The following is a 17,100-nucleotide window of genomic DNA, read 5'->3' as shown; positions in this document are numbered from 1 at the left end:
TTATTAAATTGTCAGTAATAGTAACAATAATAATATTATTATGCTACCAATATTTGCCAGTCTGTCAGTAAGGATTTTCTCAAAGCAGTTGGGTTAAAACCCACATATTTTGCCCAAATTTGAAGAGCAAATGTTTTAGGAATGTATGGAAATCGAAATCACAAATTCTCTTTCCTTTCCAGAAATTATAATAGGTCTGGCAAGACATGGGAATGGTGGCTTCATCTGAACCACTGAAAGACTCTAGGGTGCATCCCTCCATCTTCCACCTTCCTCCCACGCTATGTTTTAACAACTATAGAAACCAATTATACTGAAAAAAAAAAAGGCAAAAATAATCCTAGCCTATCACTAATGATCAGATGTTAAAATAACTGTTCACTCTAAATGTCAGTTATTCTAGGATAGAGAAAAATATTCATGTCTAGAGATTACATAATAAATGTAAATATGTTAAATATTTAATTTTAAATACCCTTTTCTCAAGGGAAATTTTAAGCAAAAAGGAGCAAAGTAGACACAAAGCCAAATATTACGTTTAAATGAATTGTGGTTTTATATAACAAAAGATCTACTACAAAAATTTATTTCCCCATACCATTCGTGATGATCATATATGCCTAGATGTTACAAGCAAGTCCTATTTTTGTATTCATTTTTCATTCATTTATTAATTACAGGCGTCTATGCTGTGTGATGCACAATGCTTGTCAGTTTATTTATTAAATTGTATCTCCCATTGGAGGGATCAGAAAATACAGTTTTTTAAATCTATACTGCATCTATATAGATTTACCAAATTTGTACTTAATCCTTATCTTTATTTAATGATGCCATATGCACTCATTTTTCCCCCTAGTCCAGAGTTCATTCTCATGAATGAATAAGTGGTATCAAACTAGTATGTAAGTTGCAACCACTTTTCCACAGTATTATGAGACAAGTTTGAAAAAGAATGTGAAAAGACTTCCAGGGAAGATGGCGAAATAGGAAGATCCTAAGCAATCCCTCGACTTCCTAAGCAATCCCTCGACTTGCAGATACACCTAGATAACACCACATTGCTGTAAATAACCCACAAAATGACCCGGAGACTGGTAGAGCAGGCTCTCCATTGCTAACTGGAGAGAGGAGGCCACTTTGAAAACGTGGGGGCAAAAAAGAGAATGTGAAGTTAAAAGTTAATTGTGGTGATGAGGAATGGCCATTTTATGGGTTCGTTCATCTATCCAACCTAGAGACAAGCAAGATACTGTGATGTGTAAGAGTTTGGGCTTTAAATTTAGGTGGGGTCAAAATCCTGGCTTTCTCTGTAACTTAAAATTTGACCCAGGGCAAGTTCACTTCTCTAATTTACCTCATCTGAAAAATAACCTCAGGATGTGGGTGGCGTTGTGAGAAAAGAGGCAGATGTTTCTGCCCAGTCAAGGCTTTCCAAGCAGACTTTGCTGGAGCTTGGACCTGAACTGAAAGCAAGCCCCAGAAGTGAACTTGGTGCTGTCTAGCCTGGGGGAACTCCAGAGACCCACCTAAAGAGAAACATTGACATTCCACATGGGGAGGACCCGGACCATGGTGACATCCTTAACGTCCTCCAAAACTGGAGAAACCAGGCTTGTCACTTCCCCAGGGAGATTTATTTCCATCCCAAGGGGTTAGAGTAAGATGGTTCAAAGCAGACTCTATAAAGGGAGATGGAGCCATGGTCTCCTTCCCATTCTATGCACGTAACATGGATTTTCCTCTGTTCCTTGCCTACAGCGCAGACTCTTCTAAGTAGGGCATTTGCCCTGGCTTTCTTCATGATGGTCCAGGGATAAGAACTAGGAGAAGGGACTGTCTCTGATCCAAAACTCCGGCAGGTGCATTTACGACAAATTAATAAAGAGGAATATTAAAAACTTAACAGTTCATTGTGAATATTAAATATTTGGATTCGTGAAAATGCTCATCATGGTACCTGGTCCATCCTAAGTACTCAGTTATGGTTTGCTGTAAACATAACCTGCTTCTTTGCGTGAAAGGCAGTTTTCTAGGCACTGAATCATGGCATATCCATAGGAAATACAGAAAATGACAGAGTTATTCAAAGTTGTCTGCACACTTCATACAATTTCAAAACAAAACATTCATGAGGACCCACAGAAGAAAGTCTGAATTTCACCAGTCTCTGTATGCTTGCTTTCACAAGTCTGACCACTTTCTCTGGGAGGCTGGCTCATGGCTCATTTCATTGCCAATTTCAGTATTTACACGTACGGGAAACTTGATACCAAATTAACTTGATTTCCGACTTTCATGTTACAGTTGTTTCTATCAATATCATAACACAACAATAATAGTACTGCCGGTTTCTTAGGATGGAGCTCAAGCCATTAAAATACAAAAGAACAATATGGAATGCTAGTGCCCAGCTGTTGTTTCAACAGAGCAAGAAATCACATTAGCAATCAGAACATTTTAACATCTAAAAATGGTTCCAAGATAAATTTAAACACTTCTTTAAATACTCTATGCCTTGGAAAGTGATGAAAGATAAACAAAAGAAGAATTAAAAGAACAGGAGGTCTGAATATAGACAATCACGGGGACATACACACACACAAGCCTCCACTTTCATTTGTAAATAAAATATTCAGCAAAGTTTTAACTTAAGCATATAAAGTGAAATAAAACTCAGTCTGCAGTTCTATAACTAAACTTCCAAATGAGAGCTTGGTCACTGAAAATGAACATTTTTCCCCCAAAGGACTGAGTCTAAACTGGTGGTGAGGGGGTACCCAGTGTGAGTACCGGAGGGAGCAGACGTGGGAGTGGTTTCTTACCCTCCATGTCCTGTGATCCAGTTGGTCTCTGTTGGCCTATTTTAGGCTTTTCATTTATCATTTAGGATTTGTCTGCAGGGTCCCTGGAGGACCTGTGACTTTCTGCTTTTGAGGAGAGGGGGATGATTTAATACTTCCTGCCACGCTGTAATCCAGCGAATTTCATCAGCCTCCTTGTCACCCTTTACTTACTGGGTTCTACTTTGGAACCATGGAAATTGTTGTGTTTCTCTTGTGCACTGATGGAATGAAGAGGAATATTGTAGGATTGCTTTAGGCCTGTCCTTCCAAACACACCCCACAGCCATTCCTCCGGGTACTTGCTGCCTCCCCAGGGCTCCAGCTGGAGCACTGAGTACACATACCCTCCACTCTCAGATCCCACGAACCTTTCTGTTCATTCTGGCCTCCCCGTCTCAAGGCTTCCTCCTGGCCCACCAGGTCTGCACTCTTCCTGCTGGCCCCTGATTCCTTTTCTTCCATCTGGCCAGAGGACCATTAAATGGGTTGGGGGAGGGATGATGAGGAAAATTTGCAATATTCTCTAAAAGCTACAGATAAGCCCTTTTTTTTTTTTTTTGCTGTCTCCTATTTCAAACTTTCCTCCAGGGAAAGAATTTGATATTTTATTTGTCTGAATGCTGAAAGGGCCAAGGATTAGAAATAAATTCCAGGGAGAATCATGACACCAAAGAAACTTGACATGATCTAATAAACTGTTGCAAGGCAGCTTTCAGAATATAACATCAGAAAGATGGCTAACGTTTCCAGGGTTCAGTTTGCTAGACGAGAGGAAAATGACCCCATATTTTAGAGAAGAGTTAAATAAATATTTTAATGTGTTGTGTAAAATGTGTTTTAAAAATAACTGTCTCAACGCCTCATTAATAGCATTAATAAAGGTAACTGATAATTATAATAATGTATCAACATTGATTCATTAATTGTGACAAATATGTAATACTAATGAAAGATGTTAAAGGTGAATGGAACAGTATATAATGCATGGAAACTCTTGGCACTCTCTTTGCAACTTTTATTTAAGGCAAAACAATTCTAAAATGAAAGGATTTTTAAATAGATTTTGAACTTTTATTTCCAAGGGAAAGGTGACATTGCATTTAACTGAGAATTATTTATTTCATATTCAGAGCTTATTAATTGTGTCCTACACAGTACCCAAGCTAAAGCTCTTCCATGATTGAATCAGAAACTAGGAACAAGTCCACCAGCATTTAAGAGTTATGCTTTCATGCTCATTTAAGTGGCCATTTCAAGTTCCAATTATAGATTGCTGACATGGACAATGAGGCTCCCTTTTAAAACTCAGTAGACAGTTATCTGTGTTTTGTTTCTCACATATTAAAGGAAAAAAGAAAATCCCATTGGTTATTATGTTTATATTAGCCTACACCTGCTTATTTTTCCTTTTTTCACATACATTAAAATACAGGGGCTTTGAAGTATAAACAATAGTTGAGAAAAATATCCCTTGTGTAAAAGCTGAGCCTCCCAAATTATATGTCTCACATCAGATTCCTGCTACAACCCTAGACCCATGATGTTCTTCCCTTGAAGTGTTTCTAGTTTTATTGTGATACCTTCCCAGAAAATATGCATTTGTTTGGCTAGTCTCCTAAAATCACTAGAGTTTTAGGTTTGTGAATTACACATAACTGACCTTTCTTTACAGAAGTCATAAAAGTATTCTGTCTTGTTTTATACCCTGGACTTTAACAGGATCAAATCCTGGGGCAGCAAATGAATTATGAATTTTGTAAAAATGCCATTTATTTCAGAGTCTCTAAGTGACTTCATTGATGGTGGGTTTTTTCCCCCAAATTTAAGAAACTAAAAAAAAAACCCAGACACTTTAAAATGTATTTTCAGAGTTGTGTGGCTTTAGAGAAACTTTAAAATACAGTCGTTGTGCACACTTTTGCTTTTACTAAAAAAATAAATCCAGGTATCTGGATTCCTTTTCAGTTCTGAAAATTGTTTGATTACCCATTAATTTTCCTTATTAATAAAATAAATAATAAACTCAACTTTATTATTATCCTAAAGGATATTCAAAGATGAACCAGAAATGTTAAAAATCTATATGACTTAAAAAGGTGTATTGATAGCACAAACAGAAAACTTGACATTTCAGTTTTCTATTATCGTCAGCTTTCACAGCATGTGTGTTTTCCAGGAGGGTGATTTTCAGGGAGCATGTTGGGATGCAGCATCTTTAGTTATTTAGAAATATTTGGCATGTCCAACATTGACTGATACTAACTAAAGAAAGAAAAGCAGGAAGAAGAAGGCGGTACCTGTTCACACCGGCCACACTGGAAATTTCACGAGTCATGGTGCTTAGGGCAGTGTGCAGAGGGTCTGGCTTCAAGAGCGGGCAACAGTGCGTCCTAGACTCATCACTTCTCCAGTCCTGCCTGACAGGCCTTCAACCCAACATCTGAAAGGATGAAACTGTTTCTAAATAACTTCACTATGTCCTAGAATGCAGAGCAGTAATACTTTCAGGGATATAATATTATTCACTCTTGAGTAAGGTAAAATTCACAATGGCTAGGATCCCATAAGAAATTACCAGGGATGCAAAGAAGCAGGAAAACAGGGCCCCAAAGGGGGAGACAATCACTCAATTGATCGATGTGAAAATTAACAGACACTAAAGCAATTATTATAACTGTATTTCCTAGTTACAAAAGTTAAGGAGAGACAGAAAAGATATGAAAGGAACCAAATTAAATTTCTACAAACTACAATGTCTGAGATACAAAACACATCATATTAAAGGCAGATTAGACATTGTAAACAGAAAGATTAGAGAATTTAATAACTAGCAATAAATACTATCCAAAATGACATACAAGGAGAAAAGAGGTTTTGGGGTTTGTTTGTTTGTTTGTTTGTTTTTGCTATTTTCATCATTTTTAAGTGTACTGTTTAGTGGCATTAAGAGCTTTCACCTTGTTCACATGGTCCAGCTATCACTACCATCCCTCTGTATCACTCATCATCCCACACGGAACTCTGGACCCACGAAATAGTAACTGCGCATTCCCCACCGTCCCAGCCTCTGGCAATCACCATTCCCCTTTCTCTCTGAATTTGCCGGTCATATAAGTCCATTATGTACATGGAATCATGCAACATTTGCCCTATTTGTGCCTGGCTTATTTCACTTGCTATAATGTCTTCCAGGTTCGTCCACGCCACAGCCTGCACCACAATCTCACCCATTTTTAAGGCTGAATAATGTTCCGATGTGTGTACATACTTTTGTTCATCCACGCATCTGTTGGTGGGCGCTGGGATGGTTTCTACCTTCCTGGGGGTACGGATATCTGTTCTAATCCCAGCTGGATTATATGGTAAATATAATGCTGGATTATATGGTAATTCTATGTTTAATTGCTTGAGAACTATCCTATCGTTTTCCACAGGGATGGCACCATTTTACATTCCCACTAGCAATGCGCAAGTTCTAGAATTTCTCCACGTCCTACCCAACTCTTCTCCTTATCCATCTATTTTACGTCTTTTCAGTAAATAATACTGGAGCAATTTAATCTCCAAACAAACTTAATTATATCTAGCATCTCTCTTTTCTTAAGGCAAAATTTTTTTAAATCTTTGTAATTTTCCAGGACTCTGGAAAATCTTAGAGATAGTCTCATATGTGGAAGATAGATGGAAATTTTTTTCCTTTTCCTAAATGTATGATGTGATATTGGAAAGACAGCTCACTTGGTTAAGGTAGGATTATGCATGCCTGAGAAACAATACTTGAATACCTATTTCATCAATGTGACAATAATATATTTTTGTAAGATTTATTTATTTACTTTTAGAGAGAGAGAGAGAGCGTGGGGGCTGGGGGCAGAGGGAGAGAGAGAATTCCCAGCAGACTCCCAGCTGAGCATGGAGCCCTAGGCAGACTCTATCCCAGACCTGAACTGAAATCAAGAGTCTGATGCTTAACCAACCAATTGAGCCATCCAAGCACCCCATCAATAACATATTTTAAAACAAACATAGAAGATACCTTACCTCATTCAAAAGTGAAGGAGTGAGTTATAGGACAATTTTTTAAAGTCAGTGATATAGTAAAGTTAGCAGATAAATTATTCTAGTGAGATACAGAGTCTCTGTTACTTGGGAAGATTACCTAGAAGGTAATTAAGAATTTCTATTACCCATTGTCAAGAACTCTAAGAGCAGCTTATAGTTTTAACAGAGAGAATGCTGAAGTCTGGTTTTGCATTACTAAATATTTATAGTTTCACAAACATTTTATTCCTTATGAGTAAGAGCCAATTTTGACAAAATTTTAACACATTTTATTTCTTCTTTTCAGAATCCTTATTTACAGTTATTATAAATGAAAGAAAAATTTAAAAATTTCCTTCCTTCTACAACATTTTCTATCCATACATTTGTGTCTGTCACCTTCTCTTTTATTCTGGGGGGGACCACACTTCATGACAAAGTATGCGTTTTCTCTCTTGAACAACAAAAGCTCACCTTAATAGCTTGCATACACAGCTGAATGTCTGTCACTCTACACTCCCAGTGTACTCTCAACAATCAATATTAATTGTAACTTTTAGCCAAAGAAACTCACTTATATTCCACAAAGTAAAACTGGAAGTTAAGACTTGACAATGTGCAGAATATACTATCATTTTACAGATTAGCAAAATGCCTGACACCTGTTACACATCCTTCTCCATCCTCAGATGCCTCCCGTCCACCATGTTTAGCAACATGGCCCAAAGATAGAGCCACTCTATAGCAGATCAAGATTTAAAAAACAGCAGTACCCGAATACCAAATAATGTTTAATAGTCAAAGTTTTAGTACTCAAAGATACTTAGAAATTATTTAGGTATTCATGGATTATTCATTAATCTACTCAATGTATTGTAAAACCAAGTTCATAAGTTATCCAAATATCTTTAATATTATGTTTAAGCTGACATTCTACAAAACATAATTACTGTTGATATTAAAAAGTTGCCAGAGTAATGATTCAATGTAGTTGAATAAAGTAAATGAGTTTTTGTAATTGTATATATTATATAGGGATGATGTTAGCTTATTTGATTAGTAAACACATTAGAAAAGTTTAGGACATTCAGATTATTAGGGTTTTTTTTTTTTTTTCATGATGAAACAAACCCAGAACTTATTTTTAAAATCAGATGTATATGGGGCCCCTGGGTGGCTCTGTCAGTTAAGCATCTGACTCTTGATCTCAGTTCAGGTCTTGATCTCAGGGTTGTGCGTTCAAGCCTCACATTGGGCTCCATGCGGGACGTGGAGCCTACTTAGAAAAAATCAAATGTGTAGTTGCATTATACTTCACGTGGATAAATCAAAGAAAAGATGTTTTTCTTTCTTAAGCAAAAATTATTAAGCTCGTCTTATTTACTAAAAGATTCGCCTTAATTATTTGTCTTGGATTCCTAAAGTATATCTGAACCAGCAGGGTTGTGTTTTGTTTTGTTTTGTTTTGTTTTCTTAAAAGTCTGGCACATGTACAAAATCAGAAGTTTCTTATTTTGGGTGAATTTTGAAACTATTAGATTTTTTTAAAACGCCAATCAAAGAGACCACCTTTAATTCAAAAGATGTTCCCTCATATTTATACGTGTCTCCTGCAGTTAGGAAAATAGTTCACACTCCTCTGGGAGCTAGTTGTGAAACACAGACATACAGGTCCACAGACACAGAGAGAGTGTGTAACTCCAGTTCAACCTCAGTCAACAGTGAAAAGAAAGACAGAAAGACAATTACACCAGATAGAAAAAGCTCTTCCCCTCCCAGGGAACACAAATATCTTAATGGACCTAAGCAAGCTCACAATCAGACAAAACCCCAAAGACTGACAGACTGAATTCTCTGCCTTCTCTCACCCAGCAGACAATAGCTGTCCAAATTTTATCCAGTAGAGATCACCGAATGCTCAGACCACTAGATCGAATTTCCCACCAATGCTACCTCTGAAGGGGAGTGACTTACTGACAATGCACAAGGCAGAAACAAAACATCAGAAAAAGGAGACGGGGAGTTCAGTTTTATTGCTGCTTGGAATGCACTCTGGGATGGGAGAAAAGGTGCACTTGAGCTTAAACAGCCCTGCGGTGCTTTTTCTAAACAACATGATTGACTTAGCTCCCGTTGGGTTTCCTGGTTAAACTTCCAAAACTTTCAATGTGTCATTATCAAATATGCTTTTAAAGATTTACTTATTTATTTGAGAGAGAGAAAGCTGGGGGTGGGGAGCAGAGGAAGAGGGAGAGAATCCCGGGCAGACTCCCCACTGAGCACAGAGCCCGACAGGGGGTTTGATCCCAGGACCCCGAGATCATGACCTCAGCAGAAACCAAGAGTCGGACACTTGACTGAGTGAACCATCCAAGCGTCCCTCAAATACCCTTTTAAAATGAAGTTTATAAAAGAAAGATGAATATATGCCAAAGATTTGTTTAACCCATCAGTTAAAGGAACTAGTAAGATATTATGACCAGTTCAAAAGGCCCTTAAGAAGGCGGATATAAATAGGAAATCAGAGGGTAAGAATGTTAGGTTAAGATACAAAACTGATTAATGTCAAAAGAGCCATATACACATAACCTTCTGGTTTATCTCAAAAGAAAAAACATTTGCATCGCTACCAGACAAAAATCTACAAGTTAAAATAGAACTTTATTTATTTATTTATTTATTTATTTATTTATTTTTACAACTTTAGGTACTCTTTCTTTATTTGAGAACCCTCCTGGAATCAGTCTCTTTTTTCGTTTGTTGTTGTTGTTGTTGTTGTTTTATTAACATTTAATGTATTATTTGTTTCAGGGGTAAAGGTCTGCGATTCATCAGTCTTACACAATTCACAGTGTTCACCCTAGCACATACCCTCCCCAATGTCCATCACCCAGCCACCCCCTCCCTCCCACCCCCCACCACTCCAGCAACCCTCAGTTTTTTTCCTGAGATTAAGAGTCTCTTATGGTTTGTCTCCCCCTCCGGTTTCATCTTGTTTCATTTTTCCCTCCCTTCCTCTATGATCTTCTGTCTTGTTTCTCAAATTCCTCATATCAATGAAATCATATGATAATTGTCTTTCTCTGATTGACTTATTTTGCTTGGCATAATACCCTCCAGTTCCATCCACGTCACTGCAAATGGAAGATTTCATTCCTTTTGATGGCTGCATAATATTCCATTGTGTATATATAGCACATCTTCTTTATCCATTCATCTGTTGATGGACATCTAGGCTCTTTCCATAGTTTGGCTATTGTGGACATTGCTGCTATAAACATTGGGGTGCATGTGCCCCTTTGGATCCCTACATTTTTATCTTTGGGGTAAATACCCAGTAGTGCAATTGCTGGGTCATAAGGTAGCTCTATTTTCAACTTTTTGAGGAACCTCCATACTGTTTCCCAGAGTGGCTGCACCAGCTTGCATTCCCACCAACAGTGTAAGAGGGTCCCCCTTTCTCCACATCCTCGCCAACATCTGTCCTTTCCTGACTTGTCAATTTTAGCCATTCTGACTGGTGTGAGGTGGTATCTCATTGAGGTTTTGATTTGGATTTCCCTGATGCCGAGTGATATTGGGCACTTTTTCATGTGTCTGTTAGCCATTTGGATGTCTTCTTTGCAGAAATGTCTGTTCATGTCTTCTGCCCATTTCTTGATTGGATTCTTTGTTCTTTGGGTGTTGAGTTTGATAAGTTCTTTATAGATTTTGGATACTAGCCCTTTATCTGATATGTCATTTGCAAATATCTTCTCCCATTCTGTCATTTGTCTTTTGGTTTTGTTGACTGTTTCCTTTGCTGTGCAAAAGCTTTTTATCTTGATGAAGTCCCAATAGTTCATTTTTGCCCTTGCTTCCCTTGCCTTTGGCGATGTGTCTAGGAAGAAGTTGCTGCGGCTGAGGTCGAAGAGGTTGCTGCTTGTGTTCTCCTCAAGGATTTTGATGGATCCTGTCTCACACTGAGGTCTTTCATCCATTTTGAGTCTATTTTTATGTGTGATGTAAGGAAATGGTCCACTTTCATTCTCCTGCATGTGGCTGTCCAATTTTCCGAACACCATTTGTTGAAGAGACTGTCTTTTTGGACATTCTTTCCTGCTTTGTCAAAGATTAGTTGACCATAGAGTTGGGGGTCTATTTCTGGGCTCTCTATTCTGTTCCATTGATCTATGTGTCTGTTTTTGTGCCAGTACCATACTGTCTTGATGATTACAGCTTTGTAATAGAGCTTGAAGTCTGGAAAAATGTAACTTTATTTAGTCTAGAACTTGTAATCAACAGTAAATAGTGAACAGAACTTGGCATATTCTTGTGGCTCTCAACCCCATGTGACATTAAAGGAATGTACCACACACATTTTTGCTACATTTCCACACTGAGTTTAACTTTTGCTACCCCAAATTCATTTTTTTTGGAACCTCAACAGAATTTCTAAATATTTAAATGGCATAATCAACAGATGCCTAAATCGTTGAATTAGCCGAGCTCCTTCCCAAACCACCCCCCCATTCCACACCCACCCACAGTTTCAGCCGCACATTTCTCCTCTTCCTGGACATCAAGTCCTACCACAGTGATACATCCACAGTGAATTGGGAAACAGAAGACCCGCATTCAAGTCCTAGGTTCACCAGCAACTAATCTCTTGATCCATGGCAAATTATTTTTCCCTGTAAATTCCAATATCCTTCTTTACAATATGAAGACAATAATCCCCACACATGTTGGATAAATAAAGCAGTAAAATGCACAATGGCTGTCTTTCTGGCATGGTGTGATCCTCTCCTAGGCTCCACAGCTCACCTCCCACCACTGTCTTCAGCTCAGATCATTTCTTGGAGGGGTTAGCTGTGGGTTACCCAATAGGATTTTCTGAGATGATGAGAATGCATTATATCTGAGTCGTCCAATATAATAGCTTTGCATTCAAGTGACCGTTGAGCAATGAAATGTGGGTAGTCCAACGGAGAAATTGATTTTTTTAAAGTTGTTTCATTTTAAGTGATGTAACTAAATAGAGTCCTGTGGTTAGCGGGTAGCCCGTAGGACAGTTTGGGTAACAACAGCAGTTCAGAGCAGGAGGTCATGAGGTTGTGGACGTCAGGCTACACAGTGAATAGTTCATTCTTGCCGATCAGAGTTGAAGAACTGGCGTAGCAATTAGGCTACCTGAAATACCCGCTTGACTGTATTTTAAGTGTAAGCTCAGTAAGGTCACTTTCACTTCCTGAAGAAAATTTTTAAAAAACAATCCTTAAGCCAAGCTCTAAAGTTGGAGAGGGGGTGCTCCTGGTTCCTGGGCATTTAGTGAATTCAATCTCTCAAACAACATGTCCATAATTATGATATTATCTGTTTTTGTTTTTTGTTTTTGTTTTTTATTTTTTATCTCCTTTGCCTGGTTGCCTTTTTAAAATTGTTTAGTCCCAAAACAACTTAAATAATTTCTCTGGACGTTCTGTGTTTGGACATTCCTGCTGTGCGGCACCACGGGCTGAATTGTCTCTGTGTGTAAACGGCATGATATACACAGCGTTACTTAGCTGGACTTCCTTGACCGTGTTGCTAAAACATCACAGCTGCAGATGGTAATAGCACAAACGCAAAAGAGAAGCTGCTTACATGTATGGCACACAAAGTCTTGGTTTTCAGAAGCAGGCTCTATTTCAAATACTTTGATTTCCCACAAAGAACATGTGAATGTCAGATCAGATATTTTATTTTTTTAAAGATTTTATTTATTTATTTATTTATTTGAGAGAGAGAGAGAGAGCAGGAGCAGAGGGAGAGAGAGAAGCAGGCTTGCCGCGGAGCAGAGAGCCTGATGCGGGACTCGATCCCAGGACCCTGAGATCATGACCTGAGCCGAAGGCAGACGCTTAACCATCTGAGCCACCCAGGCGCCCCAGATCAGATATTTCAAATCTTGATTCTTAGCTTCGAAAAATGTAAACCTACTGATCCATAGGTGTTAAATATGTGTATGTTGACTTACCCTATTAATTAATAAGTTATAAGTTTTAAAAATTCACTGTACTCCAGTCATTCACCTATAAAAATGGAATATGGAAGCTCAAATGACCAAATTTAATTTCCAGGGAAATGGGCAGTCTTTTTATAAACATAAGAGCCTTAAAAACAGAAAAAGCCAGTTTCCTGCCCATCTGAGATATTGTTTCCCTAAAGTGGTGCCACTTTCATCCCTGTATTCACCGTCCACCCGTAGAGACCACCAGGCTGCCGGGACCCCAAGACCTCAGGATACTGCAAAGGACGCAGCAGTATTGATTCTTACTGCCCCGGAACTCACTTTTTTAGTACTTAAAAACATAAATACCTTGAGTCGGGTAGACGATCATGCTACATTAGAAACCACCTACACAGAAACACCTACGCTGTTTGCAAACTGCAGTTGATGAAACGTGAGCCAGTTGCATCAGCATGAGCGCGATCTAGAGGAAGTTCCAGGGCTACATTGCCACCCTCGCTAACAACACAGACAAGAATTCAAATAATCATAAATATTTATTAAAATGTTCCCTCGGTTCATCTTTGAAAATCTGATAGTCCATCCAACTCACAAACGTCATGATTGTTTCATTTTCTCAGGTAATTCAAACACGAAACATTTTCAGATTTTCAGGATTTCAGTCTCTTACCATTCTAAATAAAACTTGCTTCTCTCTCTCTCAAGAATTTCACTCCTAACTTCTGCTCAAGTAATAGGCATGTCTGCCAATCAAGTGTTTTAGCCTTTAAGGGAGCAACAAGTGACTGCTTTTTTTTCTGAAATGAAATAAGAAAAAAGACAAAAGAACTAATAAAACTGGAACAATAAATGTTCAAAACATAGCAATCAGATAATGACCTTTCTGGAGACTAATACTACAAACAATTTTGCAAATATACCATGTAGAAGAAAACCAAATAGCAGTGAAAATGTGAGCTGCCCTTTACTTTATAAACATCGCCACGCAAAATGTGCACATTAATTATGCTGGTTGAATGCCAGGTGACAGTAGTGATTTATTTTTCTTGGAGAATTAAAAATTAGGACCTAAAACTTTATACCGAATAATTAAAATATACACATGCCTTATTCTCTTTAGCTAATTCAATGATGAACCAGAAATCTACATAGTCTCTCCAATATTGTTAGATGTACTCACATCCAAATCATAACTTTAAAACTGTTGGCAAAGAAGAAAGCTGGAACTTTTGCTGATAAGGAGGCTGACACCCAGAAGTCACTGGTAAGCACCACGGAAGCAGAAAAATGTTTCTGTATCTATTCTAATTTCCTGACAACTGTATAAAAACAGGATTAAATGTTTGGCCTCTGCATTAGGAATACAAAACAATTGTCTCTGGAGGGAAAAACAAACATCCTTCTTATGGTAAACTTGGGAAAATAACAAAAAGAATAAAGAAGAAATTAACATCCCTCTGATTTCACTATCCAGAAAGAACAACTTGTTATATTTTTGATGTCTGTCTAGGTTATGTGGGAGGGGTAGGGTGTGGGTGGAGGGATATGTTTATCTTTGTAACTTATTTTTTCAAAACTAGAAACAGAGGTTATATACAGCTGAAAATATGAATTTTAGCAACATATTCTGAATTATTTCTCAAGTCCTTAAATATCCTTCAAATAGATGATTATTTAATGTCTTCACAATATTCTGTTGCATAAGTGTACCATTGTTGAATTAATTAATCTCAATTTTTTTTTTTAAAGATTTTATTTATTTGACAGAGAGACACACAGCGAGAGAGGGAACACAAGCAGGGGGAGTGGGAGAAGGAGAAGCAGGCTTCCTGCAGAGCAGGGAGCCGGATGTGGGGCTCGATCCCAGGACCCTGGGATCATGACCCAAGCTGAAGGCAGATGCTTAACGACTGAGCCACCCAGGCGCCCCAATTAATCTCAATTTTTTACAGATAGGTTGCTCATGAGGTTTTATTGTTATAAACAGTACTGTCTTAAATATCTATTACTAAAAGTTCCTACAAATGAGCTTACTAGCTAAATAATGTGAACTTAGAAACATACCATTTTCTTTGGTTAAAATTAATATTTAACATATCTCCTTGTACAATATATGTTAAATGCACAGAAAGCAAAATTAAAATAATCAAAATTATTCATAATCCTATGCTTTTCTCAGTTTTTAAGTTTATATATACTGTGCATTTTTTAAAAGGCAGGATCCAACTTTACCTACAATAGGAACTGTCTTGTTTTTGTTCCAGATTCTCACCGTCAAATTGTTTTTTAAAAAGATTGCACCTTGGGGCGCCTGGGTGGCTCAGTCGTTGAGCGTCTGCCTTTGGCACAGGTCATGGTCCCGGGGTCCTGGGATGGAGCCCCGCATCGGGCTCCTGGCTCTGCGGGAAGCTTGCTTCTCCCTCTCCCACTCCCCCTGCTTGTGTTCCCTCTCTCCCTGTGTCTCTCTCTGTCAAATAAATAAATAAAATCTTTAAAAAAAAAAAAAAGATTGCACCTCTGTACATTTTTCACAACCATTGTTATATTCTCAGCTAAAATTAAATCCGTTTGTATTACAATCTGAGAAAATATTCATTTTAGAAACATTTAGGAAGGCATACAAATAAAAAAATTAAAATTAGAAAAAACTGTAAATGACAAAAAAATGAATAAAAATGCATATAAGCGAAATACGGGACATTTTAAAGTAACCACCATGCCGTTACAATGACATGGTCATTGTTAATATCCTGGTCTACCCACTTCCAGGCAGGGGAGAGAGTTGCTGAGAGGGAGGACCCAAGGCAGCGCGGGAGGTGCAAAGCCTGGTTCCTCTGGAGCAGCTGTGACACCTGCTTATTGATGCCTTCCTTTCGTCTCAGTGAGATGGGGTTAATACTAGGGTCTAACTCACGGAGCTCTTTCGAGGGTAGAGTGTGTAATGTATGTGGCGTGCTTAAAACCCCGCAGGGCCCAGAATGGGTGTCAAGCAATGGTAAATGCTGCAACATCACGGCATCTTCAGGAGAAGGCGGTGAGGCTTGCTCGTGAGCGGACCCCCCTGCGTCAGGAGCAGCCCTGACTCACGAAGCCTGAGCACACCGGTGGTCAGCGAGTTTTCTCCTCTCCAGCTCTCGGGGCTCCGGGAATTGTCCAGCGACGGCGGAACTACAATAACTGTTCCCCCGAGCCCCGAGCCTCATGGGGTTTCAGCATCCCAGGCACAGCTGAGCACTCAGACAAGGACCTAAAAGACACCCGGTCTCCGTGTATCCCTCCCGTTCCTCTCTCTCACTGACTCCAGCTGCTGGTCCTCCCAAATCGTCCCTGCTCCTGAGCCCAGCGAGCCCACTGTGTGCTGCTTGGTTCCCACTCCCGCGCTGGGTTGGGAGGGTGCCTTCCTCCACGTCAAGTGGGTCAACTGTGGGGCTCCCCGCATCTGTCTCCTGTCTGCCTCTTTTCTAATATCTGGGAAAATGTTCGATAAGCTTCTTGTCCAGTTTTGCAGATGTTTATAGTGAGAGAGCAAATCCGCTACCGGTAGGGATAAAATGGAAATCTCACACGTGACTTTGTGTACTTAAAAAAAAATCATTCAAGAATACATTACGAATAGCTTCTAACACTGATAAATATTCATTGTATTATCATGTTTATACCTAACTAATAGCCCAGTTCATGGGGGTTTAGGTTTCATCTCTCTTAAACGCAGATACTAATTTGGTTGATTATCATAACAATCATTGTATGTGTCCCTGGGGCAATGTTAATTATTCTTCAAATTCAGGCATGGTCCCAACTGGATACTCTATAGCTTAAAGGCTAAATTATAACTACCTCTTACGTGCAACTCCTATGTAAATTAGTAAGGGGAAGAAAACAGGAAAATATTGGTATATAGATGACAGATGGGTGGATAGATGATGATGAGAGAGAGATGATAGGCACCCACCCCCCACCCCCCCACACACACACAGGAGGAGATAACAAGCAAGAATATGGTCCACTCACAAACATGAGTGCATCAAACACGTGAGAGAGAACGATCCGCCTTACTGCCACAGCTCTCATTTCTCTGAATACCCCCAGCTTCCTTCTTTCATCAGCCATTCCAACCGGCCTTGTCCCCTCCTGGAATCTTGGCTAGCAGGTGTCTTTAATGGAACAACTGGATCTTTCACTCTTTCCTAAACCCTCTGCGGCCCTCGTTTGCTTTGGTTG

Source organism: Halichoerus grypus, chromosome 4 (assembly GCF_964656455.1).
Source record: "Halichoerus grypus chromosome 4, mHalGry1.hap1.1, whole genome shotgun sequence".
In the NCBI taxonomy this organism is placed as follows: Eukaryota; Metazoa; Chordata; class Mammalia; order Carnivora; family Phocidae; genus Halichoerus; species Halichoerus grypus.
The sequence above is the reverse complement of the archived record's forward strand: the minus strand, read 5'-3'. Positions refer to the sequence as shown.